The 26,198-nt window shown below is 40.0% G+C and overlaps 1 long non-coding RNA gene across 1 annotated transcript; it reads left to right on the top strand.

Annotated features, from left to right (window-relative positions):
* Positions 5,706 to 6,007, top strand: LOC107647922. The gene is made up of 2 exons (XR_001621667.2): positions 5,706 to 5,879; positions 5,960 to 6,007. It is a non-coding gene; the product is annotated as an uncharacterized LOC107647922 (long non-coding RNA).

Raw genomic sequence — 26,198 nt, 5'->3', positions numbered from 1 at the left:
ATCCGGAAACTTCTAAGACGTCTAGCTTGGTATCTGTTTTTGTGGCTGAAGGTTCTTGGAGAGTTTCTTGGATCAGGCTTCTATTGTTTTCTCCAGGTTTGGTACTTGCTAACTTGGAGAGGGTGTCTGCTCTGCTATTGAGTTTCCGAGTTATGTGTCTGACCTCGGTTTCAGGGAATCGCCTAATATACTCCATAGTTTTTTCTAAGTACCTTTTCATGTTTGGGTCTTTGGCCTGATATTCTCCATTAATTTGAGAAGTCATCACTTGAGAGTCACTGAAGACTACTACCTTGGTTGCTCCGACTTCTTTGGCTACCTTTAGACCAGGGATCAGGGCTTCATACTCTGCCTGATTGTTAGAGGCTGAAAACTCAAATTTCAAGGAGGCTTCTATTTGAGTTCCTTCCTGACTAACCAATATTATGCCTGCCCCGCTTCTGACTTTGTTGGAGGAGCCATCCACAAACAACTCCCAGGTCGTGGAGGTCTCTTCTTGATCACCTGCGTATTCAACCATGAAGTCGGTAAGGCATTGGGCTTTGATAGCTGTCCAAGTTTCATATTTCAAGTCAAACTCGGATAATTCTATAGCCCATTGGACCATTCTGCCCGCTACGTCCATTTTTTGAAGGATTTGCTTCATTGGGTGGTTCGTCCGAACTCTTATGGTATGAGATTGAAAATAAGGCCGAAGCCTTCTAGATGCTACTATTAAGGCGTATGTGAACTTTTCAAGTTTTTGATACTTTAATTCGGGGACTTGTAACACCTTGCTTGTGAAGTAGACAGGATGATGTCCGACCTCATCTTTCTGTATTAATGCTGACGCCACAGCCTTCTCGACAACTGATGCATGAGCATCTTTTCTATTTTTTCCTAGTGAATTTGCATTTGAATTGTCAAGTTTAATCAAGATTTAAATGCTCTTTAGCCACTATGAATGCTACTTTGAGTTATGCACAATTTTGTTTATTTCAGGTAGCATTCGGATGGATTTGATGGAGTTTTGTAGTAGAAAAGGAAGAAAGTGAATGATGCTGTCAACCCCAACCTCCTTGTACTCAAATAGGAATAACTTGAGATATAGAGGTCCAATTGACGTGATTTCAGCGGCATTGAAAAGCTAACTTTCAAAGCTTTCCAATGATATAATACTTTACCCTTTCTTCAAAAGTACACTGACATAGTGGCACCTAACTTGGAGTGGCGCCGAAAGAAAAAGCAATTTATGAATGCAAGCTACCATAGTGGCGCCTAACTTCAAATTCTTGAAGTTTGGCGCCAATTCAACCTTAACAACTCATCTTCAAAATTTTTTGGGTGGTGCCTAACGGCGCCAGTTCAACACACAACACTCCCTGGAGGCACTGCAAGGGTGGCGCCTAACTTGGAATTTCCTAAGTTAGGCGCTAGTTCATCATCAAGGCATGGTCCCTACGCCAATTGAAGCAATGCACGAGACTTTTATTTGATTATTAATTAAAACATTTATTCTAATTATAATTAGAAAAAGATATTATTTAGTTTTAGAAAATATATTTTACATTAATTAACATTAGATATAAAAGAAAAAGTTTCAGCCCTTGGGGCTCTACTCTCCTAATTTTCATTCCACACTTTCATACTTTTCTCTACTAGGGTTTATTTTCTCCATGAGGAACTAAGCCTCCATTGTTAAGGTTAGGAGCTCTATTTACTTTGATGGATTAATAATTATTTGTTCTTCTACTCTTAATTAATATTTTGATTATTGTTTACGAATTGGTTTCGTTCTTCATCCTAAGAATTAGTGATTATTGGGAAATAACTTTAATTCAACCTGAATTCTATTTGAATCTTGGAAAAGTTATATCATTAGAATTATATCTTGAAATCAATCCCTCGCAACTCTCTATTTATCTGGATTTAACGCGATATGTGACATATAATCGTCTTATTTTTGGGTATCTAGGGGACATTGAATATTAATCCAGCAAGGAATTGGCGGTTGATGAAGGTTAAAGGAGACTAAAAAGGTCTAAGAAATTAGGGTTTAGTCACATATAGTTTGCCATGAACATAATCTTTGCATGATCAAGGTAGTTAACATTGAATATTAATCCAGAAATTTAAATATCTCTGACACCTTAACTATTTTTATCATATTATTTTCTTAACCAATTTTAGTTTGCTCTTATTTAATTTTCTGTTTTTATGTTATTTGCTATTGAAACCCTAAATTTTGACTATTTAACTAGAATAATCAATTGACTATTGTTGCTTGATCCATTTATCCTCGTGGAATCGACCCTCACTCACTTGAGGTATTACTTGGTATGACCCGGTGCACTTGCCGGTTAGTTTGTGGGTTATAAATTCTGCACCAGCGACAGCTAAGTATAATACGAGTTCTTTCCTCGCTTTTCGCCAGGTAAGAATAGAAGGTTGGCTCAGGTACCTTTTGAACTCTTGGAATGCCTCTTCCTATTCGGGAGTCCATTCGAACTGGTTAAAGAAAAGAGTGGTAAGGATCTTAATGCTGACCCTGCCAAGAACCTGGATAAAGCTGCAAGTCAGCCATTCAACTGTTGGACCTTCTTTAAGCAGGCCAGGCTCTTCATTTCCAGGACCGCTCTATACTTGTCGGGGTTGGCTTCAATCCCCATTTGTGTTAGTATAAATCCTAGAAATTTTTCAGCCTCCACTGCAAAGGTGCATTTATCGGGATTTAGTCTCATCCCATGCATTCTTATGACGTTGAAGACTTGCGAGAGGTTGTTCAAGAGGCTGGCGTCGTCCTTGGTTTTCACCAGCATGTCATCTACATATACCTCCATCAACTCTCCCAGGTGAGGTACGAATACCTTATTCATCAGCCTTTGATATGTGGCCCCTGCATTTTTTAATCCAAATGGCATGACCACGTAGCAATAATTTGCTCTGGGTGTGATAAATGATGTTTTCTCTTGGTCTAGCTTGTACATTAGGATTTGGTTATACTCCGAGTAAGCATCCATGAATGACAAGTATTGATACCCCGAGCTGAAATCCACTAGGGTATCAATATTTGGTAGAGGATATGGGTCCTTAAGGCAGGCCTTATTGAGGTCAGTGTAGTCGACGCACATTCTCTATTTTCCATTCTGTTTCTTGACCAACACCACATTTGTCAGCCAGGCCAGATACTTGACTTCTCTAATAAAGTCTGCCTCTAGCAGAGCTTGCACTTGCTCTTTGACCACTTGAGCCCATTTAAATCCTAGCTTCCATTTCTTTGTTGGATAGGTCGGGATCCTGGATGAACAGCCAATCTATGTGACATGAGTTCGGGATCTATCCCTGGCATGTTGGAAGCTTTCCAGGCGAAGAGATTGGAATTTTTTTATAGGAGCTGTGTCAGCTTTTGCTTCAAATCTTCTTTTAAATTAGCTCCTATGTTGGTATTCTTTCTGACCTCTTGCCCGATCTATATCTCTTCAGTCTTTTCTCCAGGTTGTGGTCGTAGCTCTTTCTTAACTCGGACTCCTTCGAACTCAATGGTATTGACTTCCTTGCCTTTACCTCTCAGGTTCAGGCTTTCATTGTAACACTTTCTCGCCAGCTTCTGATCCCCTCTGATGGTGGCGATCCCTTCCGGTGTTGGGAACTTCATGCAAAGATGGGGGGTAGAAACCACTGTTCCAAGCCGATTTAGGGTTGTTCTGCCTATTAAGGCATTGTAGGCAGATGCTACATCGACGATAATGAAGTCGATGCTTAAAGTCTTGGACTTTGTCCCCTTTCCAAAAGTTGTATGCAGGGGCAAGCCCAGTAGCTTAATGGGAGTATCCCCTAACCCGAAGAGAGTGTTAGGGTAGGCTCTTAACTCCTTCTCGTCCAGCCCTAGCTTGTCAAATACGGGTTTGAATAGGATGTCTGCCGAGCTCCCTTGGTCCACTAGGGTTCTATGCAGATGAGCGTTCGCGAGAATCATAGTGATTACTACCGAGTCGTCGTACCCGGGCACAACACCTTGACTGTCCTCCTTAGTGAAGGAAATAGTTGGAAGGTTGGTTCCTTCATTCCTAACTTGGTAAACTTCTTTCAAATGCCTTTTTCAAGATGATTTGGTCACCCTTCCTCCCGCAAATCTCCTGATATCGTATGAATATGTCGTTCGGGGGTCTGTGGGGCAGACTTCATCGTCCGTGACCTTCTTCATCTCTTTTTATTTTTCCATGATTGTCCGACCTTTCCATGAGATATCTGTCTAGCCGACCTTCCCTGGCCAACTTTTCTATCACATTTTTTAGGTCGTAGCAATCATTAGTGAAGTGTTCATACAATTTATGGTACTCATAGTATTCATTACATCTCCCCCCCCCCTTTTTGTTCTTGATTGGTCACGGGGGAGGAAGCTTCTCAGTATGACAAATTTCCTTGTAGACATCGACTAGGGAAACTCGTAGGGGAGTGTAGGAATGGTATCTTCTAGGCCTCTCGGACCCGACTTCTTCCTTTTTTTTGGGTTCCCTCTATTTTTCTTTTGATTGGTGGGGGTGCCCTAGCCACCAGCTGGGTTCTCGTAACCTGGCTTTCTTCCATTTTGATGTACTTCTCAGCTCGTTTCCTGTACATCACTCAAAGAAGTCGGGTGTCTCTTTGAGATGGACTAGGAGAAGGGTCCTTCTCGGAGTCCATTAACGAGACCCATTATCACTGCTTCAGTGGGTAAATCTTGGATTTTCAAGCACGCTTTGTTGAATCTTTCCATGTAGTCTCTCAGGGGTTCTCTGCCCTCCTAATTTTTGCCAATGAGTAATAGCTCAAATGACATAGTCTCCCCATACTCAATTAAGAAGTTGCGGGTTCGAGTCTCCTATCTTTGGTAAAAAAAAAAAACTAAATAAATAAATACGTCTATGACTATTGGATTGCACACTTGTGGACGTGGCAGCATGTCCTCTTTACCAAATATTATTAAAACAAAAAAGAAAGGTGTTTGCTATGGCACGAAAATAAATTCATACGTACCGATATATTTAAAATATGGACAAGTAATAATAAGCCATGTGGAATTTATTTTTCACATCAGCATTTAATTTTTTCTTTTTTAAATATATATTATATCACCACTTTTACTAATACACCCCTTTAATTAAATAAAAATAAAAATATATTTTTTATTTAATTTTATAAAAAGTCTTAAACATCTTTCTTTTATTTGATTAGACAAAAATATCCTTTTAAATTAATCAAATTTTAAGATTCAATTAATCCTAATTTTATAATTTCAAATAATTTGAATAACAAAACAAAAACATATTAAAAAAACAAAAAATCAAAATTGTTCTTCATCCGTGTTAAACATATTAAAAAAATAAAAAACCAAAATTGTTTTTCATCTGGGTTCAGAAACCCTCTCGTTCACGCCTCTGAAGGTTTCAGTATTCTTCATTTTCTTCTCTCCTCTTCCTATCCTTTCTCTCTCTCTCTCTGCTTGATCTCTCTCATCTGTCTCACTGTGCGTCGCACGCAAGATCTCTCCCTCTCTCCTCTCTTGTCTCGCAATCGAGGTCATCGTCGCCTTCCTCCTGGTTCCAGAGAGCTCGCCTTCCTTCTGGTTCCGTCTTCCTCGCTGTCTTCTTTGCCGTCTTCCTCATTCTTCATTACTGTCGTCAGCTTCTCCCTTCCGGTAATTCTCTCCTATGATTTCTGTGATTTGAATTATTATAGCATTGATGTAATTTTTGTAATTAGGGTAATTTGGTTTGATGTATGTGATTTGATATTAGTTGTTGTTAATTTTGACGAATTGTTAAATTCTTAATGGATGCAGCGCTTTGAGATAGTTAATGGTGTCACTGAAGTTGAAGGAATAGCAGAGGAGAAAACTGCAGGTGCTGAAGAGGATGAAGGTACTAATTACAAGATCACACCTTTTCTTTAAATAGCATTTCAATTCATTCACTGATAACATTTTGATTTGGTTTTGTAGAAAAAGGAGTACCTGCTTTTTGGCTCAATGCAATGAAAAACAATGAAGTGTTAGCTGAAGAATTAGTTGGTTCTATCAATAGTAACTCTTTTTTTTTAATGTTTATTTTATATCTTGCAAGTTAGTTACATGTGCAGTTTTCTGCTGTTCTCCTATTCTTATGTTTAACAAAATGAAAAATTTGCAAACTGCATTCTTTTACCTCGACTGAACAAGTAGAAAAATTATGCTTAACAAATGCAGCCAAATAGTGGGAATTCTTGCAAGGGTGTTTTAATAGTAATCTAGTTTAAATAGCTTTTGTAATTCCAATTGTTTAATAAGAGTAATTAACTGTTGGAATTTCTGTACAAGATCTTGGTTAGCAGCTTGAATCCCAAATGAACTACAACAGCAGATAGATACATCAATCTATGGATCAGAAACTACAGTAACTCGTAACATTAAGATGGAATTGAAACCTACAAATTATAAGATGGAAGATTACATTTACCTGAAAGAACTATTCTAGAGTGTTATCAGCTTCACAGGGCAAGACTCCTTTTAGTAGCTTCCATATTAGATAAAAGATCTTTAATGTCTACCTCCATTCTCCTTTTCATGTTGCATCTTCTACAATTAATGATATGGGAATGTGGATTCTTGGGGATTCTGAACATGTTCCTGAAGTGTCGGTGTCTGGTGCGGTATTTGTAACCCACTAACTTACCGGCAAGTGCACTCGTACCAAGTAATACCTTACATGAGTAAGGGTCGATCCCACGAGGATTGATAGATTAAGCAACAATAGCGTTTGATAGAATTAGTTAGACAGACAGAAAATAGGGTTTGGAAGTTCAAAAGCATTAAATAGTAAATTTAGAATATTAAAAATAGGCAAATAAATAAGTTGGGAATAAAATATTGAGAAGGCAGTTAAGACTTCAGAGTTATCTATTTTCTGGATTGACTTTTCTTATTAACTATTTTAATCATGCAAGATTTAATTCATGGCAAACTATTTGTGACTAGACCCTAATTCCTTAGACCTTCCTAGTCTCCTGTAAAATTCATCAACTACCAATTCCTTGGTCAATTAATTCCAATTAGAGGGTGATGATCAAATTCTAGTTTATATGCCACAAGAATCCTAATTATCCAAATATAAGGGGATTATATGTCACGTATCCCGTTAAATACAAACAATTAGAAATTCAGGATAATATGTTTTCAAGCTATTGTTCAAGTAAAGAGCTTTTCCAAGTTATACAAGAACTCAATTAGAACATGGGTCATACTTCCGTTCCACCCAAATTCATAAAATAAAGAACGAAAACAATTATTGAAAAATAAATCAAAACATGAATTAAAATAGAAAAATAATAGTATCAATCCATACAATAGACAGAGCTCCTAACCTTAACAGTGGAGGATTAGTTGCTCATGGAATATCGAATGTAAATTTGTATGGAATAATGTTGTGGAATGTTGTTCTGGAATCACCCTGTTGGGATCCCTTTTATAACTAATCCTCATAATTTAAAATCTATCTTCTAAATTTAAAATTAAAATAATATCTTTTCCTAGAATTAAAATTTGAATTTAAATTTGAATTAATTAAAAGTCTTCAGCTGATGGGTGGGGACCACTTGAATTGTCCATTCTACAGCTTCTAATCTGTGCTTTCTGGGCTAGAAACTGGGTCAAAACCAAGGTTGCGAGAACCGGACCGGTCAATGAACCGGTAAGGCAACTGGTTCACTGGTTTAATGGTCCGACCGGGGTTCAACCGGTTTAATTAAATATTAAATAAAATTATTAAAATTAATATATGTAATGCTTGATCACTATCTAGTTGTTCTATCTTCAAAAATAAAAATTTCTAATTAGTAACAACTACAATTTACAAACACAAATTTACACAAATTAAATACATTTACAGTCAATGACTAAATATTGATTGTTGAAAAGAAAAGTGAACCTGAACAAAATCACTAAATGAAGTCAATCAAAATACAATGGTTCTCACAATGGTTCTCAACAAGCAACTAGAGAGGGCTAATTCCATAATCTCTAGCCTTGAAGATGCCCACAGAATTATGTTGTAGTTGCTGATCATTTTGTGGCTGTTCCATCTAAATTCAAAATGACAGCAATCTAGAATCCAGAAAAACATATCAATCCATATAACTCATACGACATTCATTCAACATAATTAAAAAAATTGAAACATTATACACTGAACAGACGCCAGAAACCCGATCTTACCTCAAGAGAAGAACGAAGAAAAGCCAGAAAACAACACAGCACGAAGCCACGAACAGAAGCCACAAACCCAGAAGCCCTAAACCCAGAAATCCAGAAACCCAGAAGCGGAGAAACCTAGAAGCCAGAAACGGAGAAACCCAGAAACCCAGGTGCGCGAGCGTGGGCGACGGTGCGCGACGGTGCGCAGACGTCGACGACGGTGCCCGAAGGTGGCCGAACGTCGGGTGTTCTTCACGGCGTCCTCTGATCCATTGTATGCAGAAGCTGCTTCAATGTTGGAGAGTGGAGAATAGATTGGGAGTGGAGCTGATGGTTGGGAGTGGCGGTGGAGGGTTCTTCAATCTTCAATTCTTCACTCTTCAGCCTTCACTTCTTCGAAAATTTTGGAGAAGGAGAATAGAGATTAGGGATTTTGGCTTTGGGTTTTCAATTTTGGGAGTGGCAGCCTCAGCAAGTCACGCGTTCTTCATCCCCTTTTTCTTTTTTTTTTTTTTTAAAGAAACGACGCCGTTTGACTAGTAGGGGAAAAAACCGGCACGTATAAAAACCGGTCCGGTTCATCCGGTTCACCGATTAACCACCGGTTTGACCGGTTTTTTTGCCGGTTTTTTGCAGCGCGGTTTTGTTCATGGACCGGACCGGCTATATGACCGGTTTCCGGTTAACCGGGTTGAACCGGCCGGTCCGGTCCGGTTTTCAGAACATTGGTCAAAACAGCCCAGAAATCGCCCCCAGCATTTTCTGTCAATTCTGCAGATCGCTCATGTGACGCGTCCGCGTCGTCCACGCGTTCGCATCATTTGTGCAGATTCCAGTCCACGCGTTCGCGTCAGGCACGCGATCGCGTCATTGCGATTTCCTCCATTCCGCACGGTCGCGTGAGCCATGCGTCTGCGTCGGTATTCGCTGGTCATCTCCTTGGTTTCTTCTCTTTCTTTATAGAAACTTCATCAAATCTATCCGAATGCTACCTAAAATAAATAAAATTGCACAAAAACTTAAAATAGCATCCATAGTGGCTAAAATATAATTAATTCGTAATTAAACTCAACAAATTATATGCAAATTCACTAGGAAAAGATAGGCAAGATGCTCACACATCAGTGTCAAGCAATCTGAGTCGTAGATTGACAACACCTATCTTATTTTCACAGACAACAGTTAGAAGGAAACCACCAGAAGTTGAGAAGATCATAGAGTGCACACTTGAGGACTTGTGCTTTGGATGCACCAAAAAGATTAAAGTTACCAGAGATGTTATCAAACATCCCGGGTATGTTTTTCTTAATCTATCATGTCATGATCTTACACGAAGCATTTAATTTTAAGTTGTGTTATATGTACTTTTTCAAATGAGATGTGCGATTCAAAGAGACAGAATGAGTATACAAAATATTTCTTTTCGATAATTAGAAGAATATTACTTATTAACTAATATTGCAACAGGGTAATGGTCCAAGAGATTGAGATTTTAAAGATTGAAGTAAAGTCAGGATGGAGAAAAGGAAAAAAAGATAAAATTTAAGGGCAAGGGTGATGAGAAACCTGGATACCTCCCTGCTGATATAGTGTTCATAATTGAAGAAAAGAAACACAATTTGTTTAGAAGAGAAGGCAATAATAACTTGGAAATATGTATTGAGATTCCTCTAGTAGATGCACTCACAGGGTGCTCTTTACCAATTCCTATATTAGGAGGGGAGAAGTTGACTTTGTCATTTGAAAATACTGTTGTATACCCTGGATATGTCAAGGTTATTGAAGGTCAAGGCATGCCAACCCTTAAAAACGATGGGAAAAGAGGTGACCTCCATGTCAAGTTTTTAGTTGACTTCCCCTAAGAATTAAGTGATGAACAACGGCAAGAAGCTTTTAGAATCTTAGAAAATTGTTGCTAATGATGACCATAGTTGTACATTTGTATATTTTGTATGCAGATATGAATGCATTTGCTATCAGTTAAAGACACAAATTTTTTATTAATGATAGATATACAATTCATGACTCAATGTTGGAATTGAATTATTTCTCCATAAGAAATAGCTGATAATTACATATATTTGTGTATATAGTACCTATAACCAGTTAACCACTGTTTTATGAATATCTTACTAGATTTCGCTGTAAATTTTATTTTATTTTGCATTCAGCTCCTAAAATAAAAAAATTAGTAAAATAAATAAAAAATCTAATTATTCTTGAATGAAAATGATAATTAATTTTTATTTTATTATTTTAAAAATTTTTCTTATATTAGAGAATCTTTTTCCTCCTACTTTATAAGTTCTTTATCTTTTTTGGGGGAACAATTCTATCAGTCTATAGCTTATTAGCTTTGAGGAAGACAGAATAGACATCAAACCTTCAATATTTATGAAAGAAAAAAAAAAGCTATAAAGAATATACATATACATTATATACACATTCTTTTTCGTTAGTTTTATTTTCATTTGGACCAAAGAGAGAGAAAGTTCAGTCACCTATATGATATGCCATACAATATTCCTATATTAAGTATTAAAAAGTACTTATGATTAAAATCTAATGTTCTACCACCATCTGTCATTATCCTGATTCTCACGGTTTTCATCGTGAGGAGTTTCAACAAAAACTTGTCCCTGGTCTCTAACATCTCTGAACATTGAAAAAAACGAGTTGAGACCCTCAGATGAAGCACCTCCTAAGATCCATAATAACATAGAACTGAATGAATTCATGGAACCGGAGTTCGGACCGCCTTCTGCTTGTCAAATGTCAGCTTGCCCAGGAATCTGCACGGGGTAGGCTACGCTGTCTTGATTGTTTTCTGGTCATCCTGTGATGCGTGAGCATCTTATCTATCTTTTCCTTGTGAATTTGTACTTGAATTGCTAAGTTTAATCAAAATTTAAATATCTTTTAGCCACTATGGATGATACTTTGAGTTGTGCATAATTCTATTTATTTCATGTAGTATTTGGATGGATTTGACAGAGTTTTGTAGTAGAAAAGGGAGAAAGCGAATGATGCTGTCAATCATGACCTCCTTGCACTCAAACAGAAATAACTTGAGCTACAGATGTCCAATTGATGTGATTTCAGCGGCATTGAAAAGCTAACTTCCAAGGCTTTCCAATGATATATAATAGTACATACTTCTTCTCCAGCAACCTCTACCTCCTCCACGTTGAACTTGGCCCCTGCCAAGTTCAGCGTGGAACTTGAAAGCTCCACCACATCCCAGCGTGGATCCGAATGCCCCAAGTGGTCCCCAAGCACTCATACAAAGCTGCGCTGAAATTAATTAATTTTGATTTAATTTTGATTTTATTTATAATTGGTAAAATATATTATTTAATTTTTAGAAAATATATTTTACATTAATTAGGATTAGATATAAAAGGGAAAAGAATCAGCCCTTCGGGCTCCTCTATCATCTCTTCTCTTCTACCTCATTCCACAATTTACAGTTTTTCAAAATCCTTATTTTCTCTCGGAACCATGAGCAACTAAACCTACACTGTTAAGGTTAAGAGCTATGTCTATTGTATGGATTGATACTATTATTTTTCTATTTTAATTCATGTACTGATTTATATTTCAAGAATTATTTTCGTTCTTTATCTTATGAATTTGGGTGGAACGGAAGTATGACCCTCTTTCTAATTGAGTTCTTGTATAACTTGGAAAAGCTCTTTACTTGAACAATAGCTTGAAAACATATTCTCCTAAATTTCTAATTATCTGGACTTAACGGGATACGTGACATATAATCCTCTTATATTTGGGTAATTAGGATTTTTGTGGCATATAAACTAGAATTGAACTTCATCATTGACAAACCCCAATTTGAGGATTTATCTTGTGCTGATTTCAAGGGTTTTATCAATGATTCCACACACTTTCTATATGAAAATACAAGAATTTGCATTCCTTTCCTAGTTGCGCCTCATGAATGAAAACATGCTTATTTCGCACTAAAATAGATACATTTCTAATATTCTCTTGATGCCATTCGATGCCGTGATTTGTGTGTTAAGTGGTTTCAGGATATAGAGAAGGAGTGGACCGAAAGAGGGAGGAAAGACGGGTACAAAGGAAGGAAGCATGAAGATTAAGCCTTGGGAATTTCTGCATGGGCGCGTGCGCGCACCTTGCGCGTCCGCGCGGATAAGGCTACGTGGAGCCGAAGCCAAGAGCCGGCTTGAGAAGCGGCTAAGCCAGGATCTTCATGGGCGCGCACGCGTACATCACGCCTCCGCGCACATTACAAGACGTCTCAACGGCGCGTGCGCGTGCCTTGCGCGTGCGCGTGTTTAAGAAGTCACGTGACTTAGGCGTGGAGGCAGTTAAGGATCCCACTCTTGGAGAAACACCTTGGCGGAAAAAGCTTAAGAAGACCAAAGGAACAAGGGTTGAGGACACTTTTAGTTCAATTCTTCTAGACCTAGATATTTTCCTTTTTTTGGAGAGAAGAGAGAGTTAGTTACATTTTTTGAGGAGAAGAAGAGGGAGATTCCAAGCTTCACTAGGGTTCATCCTCATCTAATTTCTGAATTTTCAATGACTTTTTGGGTGAGATCCATTACAATTCTCACTCCACTTTGTTCATGTCATAGATTTTCTTCTCCAATTTCAAGTAGTAGATACAATTGATCAATTCTCATAGATCTAGAATTCAACTTTGTAATTTTGGATTCCTTTGAGACTTGTTGTTAGATCCTTGTGTTGCAATACTTTCAATTTGACTTTCCTTCTCATTTTACTATGACTTTCCTTATTGCTCATCACATGTTTGATAAAATGACAACACTAGTTATGGAGTAGAATTTCCACACTTGGCATAGGGTTTGGTCTTTGGAAGAAGTTGAATAGTTGTATCAATAGTTGATTTGGAATTAGGGATTGCTAGTTGGCTTGGAGTGCACTAAAGCTAGATTCCCATGAGGTGAAGCTAGGACTTGTGACTCAAGTTGATTACTTTCATTTGACTTTCCTCTATACCTAGGGGATAACTAAATGAAGCAAGGCCTAATTGTTGTCAACATTGAATGAACTATAAGGATAGAATTTCTAATGCCAACCCTAAGCCAAGTCCTTTGATAGTTGATTGTTCATTTCTCATTACTTGCTAAACCCTTCAAAGAATTCCAACAAAGGCTTACTAAATCAATAAGATGCACACTTTGGTAATTCCAAGGGAGGACGACTCGGGAGACTAGTACTCTCGGATATAGATTGTAGAATTGTTTGATGAAGGATTTTGCGTCGGTTTAGACTATACTACGATTGATCATTTGATGATTTCTATACCGACAAAAATTCAATCGTCAAAATGGCGCCGTTGCCGGGGAGTTTGCTTAGTGTGCCATGTTATTGTTTTGGATTAAGTGTGTATATATGTACATAAGTTGCTCTTCATTGTAAATTGCTCAATTGACTAACTCCTCATCGTTACAATGAATTCCATTTTCCCTTCATTGCATGACGCGTTCACAACCAAATCCGAGCTTAGCCCCTTTTGATCCGGAAATAGAACGAACTTTGTTTCATATTAGACAAGCTCGGAGGCGGCTAAGATTTGGAAAGGGTGAAGAGGTTGTCACCACCTCAACCACCTTACTGGAAGTGAACATTGAACCGTCACTCAAAGAAGGCATTAATCATACTCCCACCAATATCACTAACAATTCTTCTTTTATTTTAGGTACTAACACCATGGACGCTCCAAGGAGAGTTACTATCAAGGAAGCGGGTGCACCGGATTATGTCCTTCAACCCCTTCATGTAACTCACCCCAATTTGAATGCGAACTTTGAATTGAAGACCGCTTTGATCAATCTCCTACCCAAGTTTCACGGGCTTCCCGCACAAGACCCTATTCGACATCTCAAGGACTTCCACCGCATATGCTCGACTACTAGACGGGAAGGGTCCGATGAAGTAGCCATATGGTTGTTTGCTTTCCCTTTCTCTCTTGAGGACAAGGCCAAAGAATGGTTCTACACTCTCTCTAGTGAAGTTACCTCCGATTGGGACCTACTTAGAAGCGGATTCTTGGACAAATTCTTGCCCCCGGAAAAGATGGATAGGCTAAGGAAGGAAATGTCTTGTATTGTGCAAGGTGAGACGGAACCACTCTATGAATATTGGGAACGATTTCGCAAACTACTAGATGCATGCCCCAATCACATGCTCGACACCCAAGTATTGCTTGGATACATATGTCAAGGGATGCAGGAGCAAGATAGAACCCTCTTGGACACTTCTAGCAATGGTTCTTTGTCGAAATACAAAACCGCGGAGGAGGCATGGCAACTTATTATTGACTTAGCCGAATCCAATCAACATATGAGGCGAAGAGTCAACCATCCAAGGACCGTGAACGAGGTATCAACTAGTAGTGAAGCCACCACCCTAACTCAATCCTTGAACAGGGACAACAACAACAATGGAGGAGGTCAAAGATGGAATAACAACTCGCAAAATTTCTCACAAAACCGACCATACAACTCACAAAATCAACCATACAACCAACAAAACCCACAAAGAAACTACCAACCATATCAACCACCACATCAAAGACCACCACCCAACCAATCACAAGCTCATCAACTCACATATGCAACCACCCCCTCCAACCAAGACGAAACACTCTGGACCATCATCCAAGGCCAAAAGGACTTACAAAACACACTTGCTTCCGGCCTCACCGGCCTCACCTCTACACTACAAGCTCTTCTTGCACGCATGGACACACCATCGACCCCCATTCTTTGATGCCATCCATCAAGTTCCTAGATATGCTAAATTCCTCAAAGATTTATGCATAAACAAGGATAGAATTCTTGAATTGGAAACCATCCCATTGGGGAGTTCTATTTCCGCTTTGATGGGAACACTACCGAAGAAGTGTGATGACCCGGGCCCTTGTATGGTCACTTGCACCGTCAATGGAGTTCAATTTAGAGATTGTATGTGTGACCTCGGAGCATGTGTTAGCATCATGCCGCTCTCCGTTTATCGGGTATTGAACTTGCCTCCACTAAAAAGGTCGACGGCAAGATTTGTCCTAGCGGATAAAAGCATAATAACCGTAGCGGGTGTTGCGGAAGATGTATTGGTGAATATAAAGGGGTTGGTGTTTCCGATTGACTTCTATGTCCTTGAAATGCCGTCAAGCGAAACCGAGAGAGCATCCTCTATTCTACTTGGAAGGCCGTTCTTGAGAACTTCTAGATTTAAGCTTGATGCTTACTCGGGGAACTACTCATTTGAAATAGATGGAAGAATTGTAAGCTTTAGCTTAGAGGAAGCAATGAAGCATCCACCAGAGAACCACTCTCTATTTCGGTGTGACCCAATCGATAACATAGTAGCCGAAGTGCATCTTGCAAGATTGGATGAGAAGTGCATGGTCAAAGAAGCAAATGAAGAGTCGAGCGAACTAAACACCACACACCATACAAACCATCCGGAAACTCAAACTTCAAGGAATGACAAGAAGATGGAATTGAAACCACTACCACCTCACTTAAGGTATTCATACCTTGATGAAGCCCGAAAGCTACCCGTGATAATTGCACAAGAGTTAACTCCTCAACAAGAAGAAAAATTGCTGAATGTATTGAGGAAAAACAAAAGGGCAATTGGGTGGAGTTTGGCGGATCTAGTGGGAATAAGCCCCCAAGTATGCGAGCACCGCATATTTCTTGAAGAAGGAGCAAGACCGGTCCGACAACCTCAAAGGAGACTTAACCCAACCATTCTTGAGGTGGTGAAGAAAGAAGTCACTAAGCTACTTGAGGCGGACATCATCTATCCTATCTCGGATAGTGAATGGGTAAGCCCGGTCCAAGTAGTGCCAAAGAAGTCCGGAGTGACAACAATCGAAAACGAAAGTGGTGAACTTATAGCAACAAGAGTGCAGAATTCTTGGAGAGTATGCATAGACTACCGAAGACTGAATGTGGCCACAAGAAAAGACCATTTTCCACTACCATTTATCGATTAAATGCTTGATCGGTTAGCCGGTAAATCATACTATTGTTTTCTTGATGGCTATTCCGGATACTTCCAAATTCATATTGCTCTAGAAGACCAAGAAAAAACCACATTTACTTGCCCCTTTGGAACGTATGCTTACAAGCGTATGCCATTTGGCCTATGCAATGCACCGGCAACGTTTCAAAGATGCATGATGAGCCTATTTGCGGACTTTCTAAAGCAATCGATGGAAGTTTTCATGGATGATTTTAGTGTATATGGTGAGTCATTTGAGCATTGCTTAGATAACCTTGAAAAAGTCTTAGAAAGATGCACCAAAACAAACCTTGTCTTAAATTTTGAAAAATGTCATTTCATGGTCAAACAAGGCATTGTTTTGGGACACATAGTATCAAAGGAAGGCATCTCCGTAGATCCGGCAAAAATAAATGTCATATCCAGTTTACCTTACCCCTCCTCCGAGAGGGAAGCCCGCTCTTTTCTTGGACATGCAGGATTCTACCGGAGATTCATCAAGGACTTTAGCAAGGTAGCCTTACCTCTCTCTCGATTACTACAAAAAGACACCGAATTTGAGATGAGCAAGGAATGTATGGAAGCATATGACAAACTCAAGGTAGCGTTGACACAAGCCCCTATTGTACGAGGACCCAATTGGATTCAACCCTTTGAAATCATGTGTGATGCTTCGAACTATGCGATAGGAGCCGCGTTAGCACAACGCGAGGGTAAGATTCCTTATGTCATAGCTTATGCTTCCAAAACATTAGACGGAGCCCAATCCGACTACACTACTACCGAAAAGGAATTTTTAGCTATTGTTTTTGCTTTGGACAAGTTCCGAGCATATCTTCTTGGTTCCAAGGTAGTAGTGTACTCGGATCATGCGGCACTGAAGTATTTGTTGGCAAAAAAGGAATCAAAACCGAGATTAATTCGTTGGGTGCTCTTATTACAAGAATTTGACTTGGAAATCAAAGATAGGAGCGGTGCCCAAAACCTAGTGGCGGACCATTTAAGCCGCCTTGAACACACAAAAGGCGACACCACTCCTATCAATGATTCCTTTCCTTTAGATGCCTTGCATGCAATCTCAGAAGTGGTTCCTTGGTATGCCCCAATAGCAAACTATTTGGTTTCACGCACTTTCCCTCCCAATCTCAACAAACACAAAAGGGATAAGCTGAAAAGCGAATCTAAATACTATATTTGGGATGATCCCTATTTGTGGAGGTGTGGAGCGGACCAAATAGTGCGACGGTGCATACCTCAAACCGAATTCCAAGCAATCTTGGACGCTTGCCATGCTTCCGAAGGAGGTGGTCACTATGGGCCCCAAAGAACGGCAAGAAAAATCTTTGATTGCGGATTTTGGTGGCCAACTCTTCTCAAAGATGCTTCTCTCTATTGCAAATCTTGTCCCCAATGTAGTAGGTTTGGAGATATTTCCAAGAAGGACGAAATTCCCCAACAAAATATGCTTTTTTGCGAAATCTTTGACGTATGGGGAATCGACTTCATGGGACCATTTCCAAATTCCAATGGCTTTCTCTACATCTTGTTAGCCGTCGATTATGTGTCAAAATGGGTTGAGGCAATCCCCACCCGAACGGATGACGCTAATGTTGTGTATTCTTTTGTGAGAAACAATATCATTTGTCGCTTTGGCGCCCCAAGAGCAATCATAAGTGACCAGGGATCCCACTTTTGCAACAAAAGAATAGACGGCCTCATGAGAAGATATGGCATCATCCACAAAGTCGCCACGGCCTACCACCCTCAGACAAACGGCCAAGCCGAAGTCTCTAACCGGGAAATCAAGCATGTGCTAGAAAGGATTGTAAAGCCGAATAGGAAGGATTGGAGCATCAAACTCTCCGATGCACTATGGGCCTATCGAACGGCTTACAAGACACCCATTGGCATGAGCCCCTTCCGGCTTGTATACGGTAAAGCATGTCACTTACCGGTGGAGATCGAACATAAAGCTTATTGGGCCGTAAAGGAGTGTAACATGAGCTTGGGTGGGGCCGGAGTAGAGAGAAAGCTCCAATTGGCGGAATTGGAATGTTTGAGATTGGAAGCTTACGACAACTCTAGACTCTATAAGGAAAAGTTGAAAGCCATCCATGACAAGAACATTAGGAGAAGAGAATTCCAACCCGGTGACCTAGTCCTTCTCTACAATTCAAGGTTGAGATTACTACCCGGAAAGCTTAGATCAAGGTGGGATGGGCCCTACCAAGTGGAGAAAGTAGAACCTTATGGAGTCTACCACTTGCGCCACCCATCAAGCCCGGACATCTTCAAGGTAAACGGGCACCGTCTCAAATTGTATCATGGTGAGCAAAGAAGGAATGCCAAGGAATTTGAAGTGTTCCTCTTGAGGGATGCAACTCTTGAATAACCACTATAAGCTGCTGAAAGTCCAACTTAAGGACATTAAACAAAAGTGCTAGGTGGGAGACACCCCACCATGGTAAGATCTTCCTTTGAGACTTGTACATGGACACTTGACTTCATGTTTGTTAGCTAGATTTTAATGACAACTCCCCTTCATTTGTTGACTTCATTTGCTATGGTGCTTAAGTGGCTGTATGGAAAAGGGGGGGGGGTTTGAGATGTTGAAAATGGTGTAACCACTTGCAAATTTAGAAATACCCACCCCTCTGCGCGTGCGCGCACATGGCGCGTGCGCGCACATGGCGCGTCCGCGCACATGAGCGAAATCCGCCAATCGACGCGCAAGCGCATGACGCGCGTCCGCGCCGATTGCTTTGATGCCCCCTAGTACATTCTACAGAGAGTTAAGCCTCTCTCAAGCCTACACTAAGCCACCAGCCTAACACCTTTGCCGCGTGCGCGCACGTGGCGCGCACGCGTCCATTCAAAGCTAGCACAGAATGCGCGCGCGCGCCACAGCCGCGCACGCGCCCTTTCACTCTGCACTCCTCTCTGGGCCATTTCACAGAGAGTTGAGCCCCCTCCAGGCCCCTCTCATGCCCGGGGCGCAACCACGAGGACGCGCACGCGCACTGTGCGCGCGCGCGCCAAAACGCGCTGAAGCCATCTCTGGTACTTTTTCCAGGGAGTTAGGCCACCCCTATGCCTCTCCGCGCCCCTAGCCCACCTCGCCCCCTGCGCGAGCGCGCAGCGCGCGCGTACGCGCCGGTGATTGACGCCTTAAAAGTAAAAGGGACACACTCACCCCTTCATTCTCATTCCACCTCTCTTCTTTTTTCCTTATCTTTCTACATCTCACAAGGTATTATACTAGGCCCCTCTTAGTTCATAAATCTCTCATTTAATTGCACCATCTTTTAGGTAACTTTCTTCTTCTTTTTCTTCTCTCTTCCCTCTTTCTTTAGTTCCTCCCTTGGGATGTCTTTGCCCCCTCTTCTCTCTCAATCCAATTCTTCATAAGCATTTGGGTCTCACACTAACTTGCATGCATAGATGAATGGTGTTACTTACTTTTCTGGCACTCAAATATGCATTACATTCATTAATAATGGATTGTGGAAAGTTACATTGCTCCCACTTTCACATAATCAAATACTACTTCAAGGATGCACACCAAGTGTTTGATGAAAGGCACACTTGAATTTTGGACTTCTTGTGACTACCTTGCCTCTCAACCAATCACTTTTGCGTGCATCCCTACTTTCCACAAACCATTCATCCCCGTTGTCTTCCATTTATGGTCTCCAAGGGTGTGTGCTTCTCATGCTTCTTCCTTGCATGCTTAAACTACCCTTGCACCACATGAAAATTATTTGCCTTGCTATTCACACATTATCCTAGTTACATGTTGCAGCTGTCATGTAACTAAGATACCCATATTCTATGGCATAACTTTTCATTACATAGAGCTCATGTACCTCCACTTCTTTGGTTTGATATTTTCCCTTCTTGCTTCTACAGGATGGTCATCAAAAAGAACAACGGGAAAGGCCCCAAGAAGCCGGCTTCCAATAAAGCACGCCAAGAACTAACGGCGAAGCCCCTCCTGAAGAAGTCTAAGGGCCCCGTTGACGTTCTAGAGAAGGACAACCCTCCCAAGGATTCAAACAAGTTTCCCAACCGTTACTGCGAACTTGTTTACTCCAGAATGATTGAAAGGAATTACCATCCGGAACCCCTCCTAGTCTTACCGGCTCACCTCAGTCCGGTTGTGATGCCACATATTGAACGGAGGCATTGGAGATTCCTCTTGAGGCAACCAACGGAGGCAAATCTCTCTTGGGTGGTGGAATTCTACTCCAACTTCCACTCACCTCATCTCACATCAATATTTGTGCGCCGAAAACAAGTGTCGGTCACCGTGGAAACCATCCGAGAGGTCCTTGGAATTGCACCGTCAACGGATGCATATGATGCCTACCAAGAGGTCTTGGCTACATGCGCCGACCGCACATTCGATTGGAGCGCAATCCTCCGCGTCATTGCTTTACCCGACGCATGTTGGATTCGGGGGACCATAAAGCGAAGACCCAAGGGTTTAGATGTCCGCCACCTCACTCAAGAAGCCACGGTATGGGCCCAAATTCTAGCTCACTACGTGCTCCCAAGCACACATGGGTCATCCATCACCGCCGAGCTTGCCTTATTGATATGGTTCATTTTGACCGAGAAACCGGTCGATGTTCCGCGTGCCATCCGCCAATCCATGGGGTGTATTCATGCCAAGGGAAATCTGCCATTCCCCGCTTTAGTAACGGTATTAGTTGCGAAAGCCGGCGTCAACCGGGAGATTAAAGATAGGCGAACCTCAATACCGGTCGATGGCGATATCATTCCGACCAAGAGATGCCTCAAGCCTCCGGAAGTCACCAAGGACAGTGAACTGCCCACATCAACTGGCCACGCTACCACTTCATCTACATCACAAAAATCGGCCGCCCAACGCCTTGAAGACATTCACAACAAATTAGACCGTTATGAGAGGCGCAACCAACGCCGCTATGCTCATGTGAAGAGGCTTCTAAGCATCGTCACCCCACCTATGGAGGAACCCGATATCTCCACCTCCACCGCAACTTCAAGCGGTGATAGCAATGGCATTAGAGATGTGGCACACTCGGAGCTCAATCAACCGCTGCGCCTAACCTTTAGCACGGAGGACCGTGCTAAGTTCTAAGTGTGGAGAGGTCGGCCGACCGATCTCCATAGGTAACATCCGAATAAATCTGAATAAATTAGGATAGGTTGCATGATTAGGTCTTAGTTGGCACCATTTGCATGATAAGCCTGCTTGGTTGGAACAATGAAATTCTCTCTTAGGAAACTAACACGGTGGGGCAACCATGATGGTATTGCAAAATTTTAAATGCTTTAATGCCAAAGTTGCATGAAGAATTATATTTTGGAACATGGTTTTGAGCTAAGAACATAAGCTTGTGAGATTTGAGCCTAATGGTGTGGTTACATCTTATAACCACTTATTTTTCCTTCTTGTGTGCATCATTCTCCTTCTATGATTGTGATCCTTGACTTGTTTGATTCTTTATGTCCATTATTTGGTGTATTCATGCATTTATATGATTGAGGCCATCATTTCATTAGCTCACTCACCCAAATGGCCTTACCTTCGATCTCCCTTTGTTAGCCAAACTTGAGCCTACGATTAACCCACTCTGTTCTTAATTTAACACATTACAAGCCTTAAAGCGGAAAACAATAAAAGTCCTTATTTGGATCTTTGATTAGCTTAGGCTAACGTGTGTGATATCATTCAAGTGTGGGAACCTTAGGACATTAGGTGAATAGAAGGGTATTTTGTATTATTATTGAAAATATTGGGAATTGGGTACATACTCATGAATTGATCAAATGTAAAACCTTATGCATTGACGCTCTTGTATATAAAAAAAATGAGAAAAATAAAAAAACAAAAGAAAAGAAAAACAATATGGAAAAGAAAAAAAAAGAGAAAAGAGAAGAAGAAAATAATAAATGGGGGACAAAATGCCCCAAAGTGAAGCTCAAGAGAAATCAATGCATAAGTATTGTGAAACAAAAAGAAAATGTATGAGTATGTGGAAAAGTGAGGAATGGGTAGTTAGGTTAGTACTTAATTGTATAGGTCATTATATAGGTTAGGAGGGAAAGTTTGAGTTAATCAAAGATTCAAATCCTAAGTCCACTAGCCATATATGATCCTACCTTGACCCTAACCCCATTACAACCTAAGGAAAAGACCTCATGATAATTGTATGCGTGCATTGAATAATTGTTGATTGTTAGATGCAAAACAATTCTTGGAAAGCATGATTAGGGGAGAATTGAGAGAATAACCCCCAAACACCGAGTGATTAGAGTGCAAACACTTCCGACGAGGGTTCGATGCTCAAACCTTCACCGAAAGAGAGAAAGAAGACGGGTACGAAGAAAGGAAGCATGAGGATTAAGCCTTGGGAATTTCTGCATGGGCGCTTGCGCGCACCTTGCGCGCCCGCGCGGATAAGGCTACGTGGAGCCGAAGCCAAGAGCCGGCTTGAGAAGCGGCTAAGCCAGGATCTTCATGGGCGCGCACGCGTACATCATGCCTCCGCGCACATTACAAGACGTCTCAACGTGAAGCAAGGCCTAATTGTTGTCAACATTGAATGAACTATAAGGATAGAATTTCTAATGCCAACCCTAAGCCAAGTCCTTTGATAATTGATTGTTCATTTCTCATTACTTGCTAAACCCTTCAAAGAATTCCAACAAAGGCTTACTAAATCAATAAGATGCACACTTTGGTAATTCCAAGGGAGGACGACTCGGGAGACTAGTACTCTCGGATATAGATTGTAGAATTGTTTGATGAAGGATTTTGCGTCGGTTTAGACTATACTACGATTGATCATTTGATGATTTCTATACCGACAAAAATTCAATCGTCAATCCTCTAATTGGAATTAAGTGACCAAGGAATTGGCGGTTGATGAAAGTTAGAGTAGACTAAAAAGGTCTAAGGAATTAGGGCTTAGTCATATATAGTTTGTCATGAATTGAATCTTGCATGATTAAAATAGTTAGTAAGAAAAGTCAATCCGGAAAATAGATAACTCTGAAGCCTTAACTGTTTCTCCATATTTTATTCACAACTCGTTTACTGCTTGCTTTCTAATTTACTGAATTTACTGTTTAATGCTTTTGAACTCTTAAACACCATTTTCTGCTTGTCTAACTAAGTAAATTAATCAGCCATTGTTGCTTAGTCCATCAATTCTCGTAGGATCGACCCTCACTCACCTGAGGTATTACTTGGTACGACTCGATGCACTTGACGGTTAGTTTGTGGTTAGAAATTCCGCACCATCCTGGAGGCTCAACAACTCCTGCACTGTTCTGAGGCGCCGATGGATCAAACCCCAGCCTGAACCCTGCCCCTAAATTTGAATATGTGTTAGTTACTCCTTGGTTTCTTGTGTTCAATCTTGTGATGTGCAAGGTTGACGCAAGAATAGTAGATGAGGTAATGTGAAAGTCTTGTTAATGTGACCGCCGATTTTGCATGAATCTTTGCAATGCCGGTACCTAATAAACATAGTATGAGTTAAGTTCAATTCATTAACAATTATCAATAATATCACTATATAAGTACATAGATCTATAAGAAAAATATCCAATCTCAGATCATTTGATCTAACATGATGTTCTATGTGGGCAAAGCATGATGTTCTGGCTTCGCGACTAGCAGAGACGGTGAGGAAGAGAAGAGTGGCAGCGGCTGGGGGGGCTGACGGTGGCTGGGGGGACTGACGGTGGCTAGTGGGGCAGTGGCTGGGAGCTGATGGTGGCGGCGGTGTTTTCTCTCAAAGGTTAGGCAAATTAGGGATTTGGTTGGAATGTGAGAGTGAGACAGAAGGGAGAGGGTCGGGTGTTTTAGGGGGTGGGGTTTTTACGTTTTTTTTTTTTTTTAGAGAATCGGTCTTTTGACCCGGCCGGTTCAGCCGGTTCACCAGTTAACCACCGGTTCGGCCGGTTTTTAAACTGGTTTTTTGCAAGGCAATTTTATGCGTCAACCGGACCGGTCATAAGACCGGTTCTCGGTTAATCCGGTCGAACCGGCCAGTCCGGTCCGATTTTCAGAACCATGAGAATCAGAGCAAAAAAGAAGAAGGTGACACAGTCATATATTCTGATTCAGTTGTCCAATGCAATGCAACCTACATCCAGTTTTCACCACAACATTGGTGAAATTTTCACTATCTTTTAAGTATTACATATACCAATTTTCTAGAACTCAACATAATCCTATTTGAGACACATCAAGCTTCAACACAAATTTGATTTGGTTATGTATCTTCCTAAACTAGACATACTAAGTACTTACCAAACTTAGCAAGGAATACCTCTCAGGTACTTAATACCAAACAGATACAACTAAAATAAATCTAAAATCACTATTGGCTTTTCTCTCAAGTGTTTCTGTCAGCCTTTTCTCTCAATGACTTTTATCAATGTCTCTCTTTCTTGCCTTTTACCTCAGAATGAATACAAAGAAAGATATACACTGAAACAAAAATACAAACAGTAAAATATGAAGGAGATGATGATTCACAGTCTTGACTCTATGCGTTGAATCTAACTTTTGAACTCATAACATTGTTTTTCATCTTGGTGGAGTGCTCCCTTTAATGTAGGTGCAATACTTTCAAGACTTCAAACTCAGTTTGTGAGGTTATACACTTTTCTCTCTCGGGCTCTCTCTCCTTGAGCTCAATTGAGAATCATTTCCTTTTTGTAACTTACTCTGAGCCACGGTTAGGATTTTTTTTCCTTCAAAGTCAACTTCTTGGTCCTTAAACCAACTGAAATCCTTCATTCTTTTTTTTCAATCAATCCCAAAAATTAGAGATTTTGAATCAGGACTTAGTACCGTAGCAGACATAGCAGTAGCACCATTCAACTTTTTCCACAAGCTTAACAAAATCCAAACCTTTAGATTTGTGCTTTGGTTCCAAAAAATACTTTCAACCATTGATTCACGGCAGAGATGTTTAGCCACCATTTTCTTCATTTTTTTCAAAATGGTAGTACATAGAGTAAGAAAAGATGTGAAGAAATTAACTTGCATGCAAATGAAAACAAATTATCTTTAACCTCTGAACTTGTTTAGCATGCTTTTGATTATCTTGATTTGACATTAATTTACTTGATTAACTTTTTCTTTCTTCTTCTTTGGTATTTGAACACAAAGTGAAACTCTATTTTTCTTCTCTGATATTTATCCGAAGTGAACTTAGCAAGATTTAGGGTTACTTTACTTTTACTTAATTGGTATTGGACTTTATCTTAGTTTCACTTTGCATTCAGCTGCCTTGTGATCACTTTATTTCAATTGTTTGGGCTGCAGCAATACTCATTGGGCCTGCACACTTAAGCCACATAATCAAAAATCACTTATCAACCCAAAACTTAACTTGCTTGTCATCATCAATGTGTTATTTATTTTCTTAACTCAACAAACTATTAAATTTATATGACCTAAAGTAAACTATGCGTTTTCACCTAAATTATATTAGACCCGATCCAATATATTTTTTTAAAATACTATAACAAGAATAATAATGCATATTTAATAAAATTCAATTTTTAATTTATAATTTAAAATTTTAATCTTGATTTTTATTCAAAATACTATTTTATTAATATATTTTTGTTATTAATTTTTAATTATTTTTCATATTTTTTGTTTTAATAATTAATAATATATATTATTTTCAAACTCATTTCAAGAATACATGTTAAGAATAAGATTGGATACGCTGACATGTGATAGTATTTTAGTGCATCCAAACATGTCTGGAGAAGAATTTTTCCCTTTTTATTAAGACACAGTTGGATACAGAAGACATGCGTGTTGAATAAATGTGGTATCTAAAATGTGTTTGATATACAAATATGATAAATCAGGCAAGTATCCGTACTTCATAAATTGTGTCTATTATTTAAAGAGTTAAAATTTTAAAAATTAAAGAGTTAAAATTTCATTAAATATGCATTATTATTT

The sequence above is a fragment of the Arachis ipaensis genome, chromosome B06 (assembly GCF_000816755.2).
Source record: "Arachis ipaensis cultivar K30076 chromosome B06, Araip1.1, whole genome shotgun sequence".
In the NCBI taxonomy this organism is placed as follows: domain Eukaryota; kingdom Viridiplantae; phylum Streptophyta; class Magnoliopsida; order Fabales; family Fabaceae; genus Arachis; species Arachis ipaensis.
The sequence above is the reverse complement of the archived record's forward strand: the minus strand, read 5'-3'. Positions and strand labels throughout refer to the sequence as shown.